This window comes from Catharus ustulatus, chromosome 23 (genome assembly GCF_009819885.2).
Source record: "Catharus ustulatus isolate bCatUst1 chromosome 23, bCatUst1.pri.v2, whole genome shotgun sequence".
Classification (NCBI taxonomy): domain Eukaryota; kingdom Metazoa; phylum Chordata; class Aves; order Passeriformes; family Turdidae; genus Catharus; species Catharus ustulatus.
In genome coordinates this window covers 2,762,048-2,768,339 of record NC_046243.1, presented here as the reverse complement: position 1 = coordinate 2,768,339, position 6,292 = coordinate 2,762,048, and positions in this window count along the sequence as shown.

Sequence of the window (6,292 nt, the reverse complement as noted above, 5' to 3'; positions counted from 1 at the left end):
TCTCTAAACTATCAATTGCTTAACTAGTTCCTAAAGCAAAGGAGAGGAATTTGCTACATTGGGGCAACAAATGTGTGCTAATGTCTTTACAAACAATTCAATTTACAAACAATGCCTTGGGTTTTAGTTTTTTTATTTTTCAGAATCTCTGCTGTTTCGTGTGCAACTCTAAAACTTCATATTAGGTGTTAGTGAGTTCTCTTCACAGGGGAGTGAGACAAAACAATTCCTTTCTAGCTAGAGAGTCAAGGACAACTGGTATCCAAAAAGGGGAAGGGAAGGCAAGGCAAGGCTTGGCTTCATAGCCTGGGGCTGTGGTTGGATAATTGACCCCAAGATGAACCAAAACTTATAAAAGTGTAAAAACTCCTGGGCAGATTCCATCTTGGATTTGATTTGGCTCTTGCACTGCCCAAGGTGAATCCTTCCAATAAATACCTGTTTTATTCCTTTTGCTCTGTCTGGTCTCTGTTCCAGCTCAGCCTTTCCAGGCACCAGAGGATGAAAGGTGGGTGTTAACAGCTTGGGGATGAGTGTTTGTGTCTCTGCCCCTTTCAGGCAGGTTTGTTACAGAACTGTCACAGTTTGACTTCTGACACAGGCAAGGGTCTGCACAAGGCTGAGTTTCTGAACTTTGGGGGGAAATGCCAGGTTCAGGGGGGTGCTTTGGGAAGGCTGCACCTTCCTGGTACCTCAGCAATGGGGGAAAGAAGAGGGAATGTGAGGCTGGAGTTTGGGATTAAAGGAGGCTGAGCCCTCTGAACCCCTCAGAGAGAAAACCCTGCAGCTGTGTGCCCTGCTGGCCTCTCCCTTTATTCTCTCCCTGCTCTCTCTCCTTTATGGCCACTGGCTTTTCACAGCCTGATTTTTCTGCACAAAAGCACATCCTGAGCCAATGCCAGTGACCCTTGCACAGGGCAAGGCTGCCTTTGTCCAGGAGCCACTGCACTGGCATTGTTACAGCCTGGCTCTCCTTCCCTGAGGTGTTGGTGAGAATCCCCAGCCCCTGCTCCTCCCCAGCACATTTTCACTGCTGCCTGCTGGGCCATGGCTTTTCCTGTTGTCCTTCACTCCACCAAGCCTTCAGCCATGCAGAGGAACAATCACAGCTGTAGTACCAGGCAGGCTCTTCAGAAATGTTTATCCTGGATCTTGTCTGGTGTAGCACCTGAGTTCTGGAACAGCCCAAAGCTTTTGAGATGTTCTGGGGCTCTGTTTCTGCCTGTTCACAGCACAGATCAGTTGAAGAGTTGCTGTGGGGCTGTCTCACCCTAGCAGACACTGTTAACAAGCTGCAGGAACAGAGAATCAGGAGCTGTCCACAATTATTTTCTAACATGTTAATTAGGCATAACTTTATCTTGTATTGTTCTGAGCTGTGATGATGTGGAGCTCAGCAGCCTGTTCCCAGTTCAGACTGCCCTTTACATTTTGCTGCTGAGCACTGACAGAGTTCACTTGGGTTCCAGTTGTGTTGTTGGGATAAATTTGTAATTGATTTTGCTTCATAACTATTGTGAAGGCTGGAGACTGAAGCAATGGGGAGAAGCTTGTAAGGAGGGGGTAATTAAAGAGCAAAGTAAAAATAATTTGATAGTTAACAGCCCTTAGCCTTTGGCAACATTGAATTTTGTCACAGCATTCTAGGGCTTCTCAAGGGAAGCTGGTGACCTTTAGAAGGACAAACAGCAGGTTTTCTCCTGGAGCAGGGTGGAGCACATCTGTGTCTGAAATGTTTGAGTGCCTCTGCTGCCTTTCTCCTTGCTCTGCCTGACACTGAACCATATTGTTGCTTCTCTTTTACCCTCCTTGATCCTTGCTCACAACTCTCAAACCTGCAGCCACAGCTGCTGGAAACACCTGCAGAGCACACTGCAGACAGATGTGCTGGAAGAATCCACATGCTGGGTTCACCTGGCCTGAAGAAGGATAAAGCAGTAGGGGGTGGGGGAAAATTGAGAATCTTTAATACCTCTGCCAAATTATGTCCATTTTTAATACAACCTGAACATGCAGGATGGTGCCAGCACACTTTTCCCCACTCTGCATCCTGATTTATAAACTCAGCACACAAGGTAAAGATGGTTGTGGTGGTTTGCCAGGAAACACCCTTTCCATCCCTAACAGGCTCTGCAGAGCAGCTGCTCTAAGGAGGTGGAGAGGGGCTTGGTCTCTGTTGTAATGGAGAGATTTTAAACACCTCTTCTTGTCATTTTGCATTGTCAGTGAGCTGCTGTGAGGCTTGCTCTAAAAGAATATTAAAGTGGCAAATCCATTTATCATGTAGGAGGCAAAGGAAGGAAACAGCAGCTGGGATTCCCACAGCAGAATCTCTTCCCTGCTCAGGGATTTGGTGGGGAAGCTCTCTGTGCTCCACTCCCTGCTGTGACACTGCATAGGTCATTATGGTTTGGGAAGGGAAATTAGTGCAAAAGTGCATCTTTCATTTATTGAAACTCCAACTCTCCCACCTCCTTCCCTTGGAGGAGTGAGTGGGAGTTCCCCACTCATGGGGTGGTGGCAGAATTTGGGGTAGGCACAGAACTTCCAGAAGGGAAAGCTGGGTTCCAGCAGCTGCAGCTTTGTGTGGTTGGGTCCTGCTCTACACAGCCCCCCAGGGGAGCACAGATTTGTGAGACTGCCCTGATTTATAGAGTGCCTGAGCCATTTCTGCCCTGGCACTGCTGGCAGGTGAGTTGTGCTGGCACTGCCCAGATTTTGAGGTCAGCCACACAGCAACCCCAGGAAATGCTGGGTATTCAAACACTTTGCAGGTGGGATTGATCATTCTGTCCTGATTGAGGTTGGGTATTACTGTCCCTGCTTTATGCTTCTGTTATTTCTGTGGGATTGTTTTGTTCTTGGGTCTGGTGCCAGTTTTATTTGCTGATGTTGTGAATAAAACACTTGTGCACAATCTGTAACAATCCCTCTTGGTAGGAAATGCCCATGACCTCACCTGGCCTCAGATCACATCTCTGTCCTGCGAGCCAAGTGGTGAAGCTGCCCCCCAGCCCCTCCTAAGCCTCAGCTTAGACTGGAAATCATAAATTCTTGTTTGCTTTTAATACAAAGAGCACTTCTGGAGGGCAGCTCCTTGTTCTGCTTCAAAGCAAAGGAATTCCAAACCCATCAGGCCCTGAGCTTTTAATGTTGAGAATGCTGGTAAGATTTGGAAGGCAGCAGGTACTTATCTTCAGAGGCACCTGAGGAAGGGCATGTTCCACAGCCTGTGGCTTATTCACATGTCAAGTGCTGCTGTAACATATAATTTTAAAAAAAAAAAGCTTTTGGGATGTGACTTACTGTAAAGTTCAGATTTTCAGCAGAAAAGTCTTTTCTCCTAAAGCAGGATGTGACACAATCACACCTTCAGATCAGCAGCCAGGCTCTCTCCTCCTCCTTGTTCACTACCATCCCTGCTAAATCCTGCAGCACTCAGCTTTCAGAGAGGTTGAAGTAGAATTCAAGGCACTCATCTGTCTTGGCATGGGCTTTGGATGTTAGGCTGACTCTTTATGCCTTAACCCAGCTGCAGAGGAACAATTCCATTACTGAAATTGCCAGAAGTCAAAAGGTTGCAGGAGAAACTCTTGATAGAATTTTTTTTTAGTTACTTAGAAGTCTGGTTATTGCAACCTTTGGTCTTACTGGATTTTTTTCTCTTCCCCATGTCAGTACCTAATTCTTGGGTGAGAACCCAAAAGAAAGGCTGTGCTCAGCTGGATTAAGCTGTACAGAGAAACAGTTCTTTCCTTCTGATCTCTGTGGGGATAGCACCCTACAGTGAGAGAGCTGCCTTCCCTGGAACAAAAAAATGTGTAGGTGCACAGGAAATTCTTCTGCCTCTCTGGAGAACCAGCTCTCCCAGCTCCCTGTGCTGTGCTTTCACCTGACAGGATGCAGCCGCTGCACTCTCCCCATTCACAGCCTGTTCTGCCAGGTCAGGACCCAGCAGCCTGGATCAGCCAATGAAACCTGAGACTGTGCCCGAGCAACCTCCAAATTCCCCTCCCTGTGAACCAGAAAGTCCAGAAATAGGAATGTGCTTCATTGCCACAGCATTCCCATGCATGTGCCTTGCAGGTGTGGCCAGTGCACCCACCTGTGTCCAGGGGTTTCCAAGCTGCTGAGCACACATCTGCACAACATCTGCACAGCAGGCTCCCACCCCCAGAGCAGGCACTGCAGGGGGGTCACTGAACCCACAGCAAATGCTGCAGGGAGGCTGTGTCAGGCTGCAAAGTCAGATGTGTCTCACTGTGCCACAAATCCTTCACAGGCTGAAGGGCAGGCCAGAGATAGAAAAGGCAGCAGCATGTGGCTGTGTCCTGCTGTGAATGCTGCTCCAGTGCCCTGGGTAAGGCAGAGCAGAGCAGAGCATTGCAGCTGAGCTCTCCTGCTCAGTCAGGGCTCAGCAGCCCGAGCTGGGCTGGGCTGGCTCAGCCACACCAGCTCCAGGAGCCCTTTGGCTGCAAAGGTGCAGAAAAGGAAGAAATCCCAAAGTTAGAAATGAGCCTCTGGTGAAGCTGCTGCCAAGATCCTTTTCAAGCACTTACCAGGCAAGATTTGACAAAGGGCAGACTGGTCCAAAGGGAATGCAGTGAATCAGGGCAGCTATTTATACTCCTGTAGGGATGCTGGGTCAGCCATTTCCCATGAGCTCTTAATTCCTTTGTTCATTTTCTCCTATTCATAAGAACCTCTCCAGAAACTTTCTTAGGAGGTGTGTGGAGGCTTTCCTGCCCTGCTTGCACTCACATGTTTCTCATTCCTGGCTTGAAAGACTTTGATTTCCTGAGGCCTTATTTCAGCTTGAGAAATCTCTTGCAGAAAAATCATCAGTACTGGTGAGAGAAACACCTCAAACCAGTTCAGGATTACACAAACACAGATCAAAAGTTTATACTTTAGAGGAAGAGGAAACCTCACCAGGAGCCAAGCACTGACAGACTGTCATCATGGCTGGAACTGAGTGCTGGTGAGGAAAAACATCAAAGAATTTTCTGTAACCTGTTTCTTACCTGGGGATTGTGGTTATTTGTGCAGGCAGGGACCCAGAGCCTTTCCTCAGACTGGGGGCTGTGACACACTGAGCTTCAGGGGTTGATTGTGGAAAAGCTTCCTGGTGCTGCTCTGGGGAATTAAGTTTTTATAGCTCATACATCCAATCCCATTGCCCATTAGGATGCCCTTTTTCCTTGCCAGACTTTTTCTCTAGATTAGCAAATGAAGAAAACCTATTTTCCCTTGTTGCAGGGAGAACTCTCAGTGCATTCCCTGTAAGGGGTGCAGGCTGCTCAGTGTATCATGAGAACAACCAAGCACAAAAATATTAACTTTTAAATTATAAATTAAAGTTTCCATGTGGTCAGTGAATTTAAGAGAGGTGAATTTAAGAGTGGTGAGCCTTGCAGCTGATATTTCTCTTGAGAGCTGCAGAGAAGGGGGAAAGGGGAGTGAATTGTCCCAACCTTTAGCCAAGCAACCAGCCGTGCATCTGTGCAAGTGTGTGCTGGCAATACTAATCAAAGCTCTGCTGGCAGAGCCTGCCCAGACTGCTCAGGGTGATGGGAGCAGCTCATTAATTTGCTGATCACCATGCAGTTTTCTGAAAACCACTGACCCCTTCTTAATCCTAGTTTGACTCTGGCACCCAGACTGGGGGGGTTGTAGTTCCCCTGCCCTGGTCCCACACAAGGAAAATGTTTTCTGTGTTAGCAGGGAGAGCTGAGGAGCTGGCAGGGTGACTGAATGTGGGGAAAACACACAGCCTTACCCTGACCTGTAGGGCATTTCTTTAACTCTCCACAATTACAGAGGATTATAACCAGGCAGCTCAATCCTGCATTGCTGCTCTCAGCCAGGGATCCCTTCTGGAGGCTGCAGAGGTGTCACACCAGAGCCCAGCAGGACTCTATGGGCCAGGTGAGCTCCTGCTGACTTCACTGGGTGAGACTTTGCTTGGAGAGGGTCCCCAGGGTGCCCTGCAGGGGGCTGGGGGCTGCTCTGCCTGCTGCTCACAGCCAGACCCCATCCATGAACACAACTACAGGCAGCAGGAATGATGTTCCAGGCTCAAACCACCACCCTGGGCTTGTTCCATGACCTTGATATTAGTAAGCACAGTCAAAAAGAAGGAGAAAATTTTATTGTGTCCTGCACATGACTGTCTTTCCTAATGATGGCCTTTGTGCCTCCCCTTCCCACCTTTCTGTGGGGAGAAATCAAGAGCCAAGGATATATTCATGCAACACAGGCAAGAGGCTGAGGGAGGAGGTTCTGTTCATGG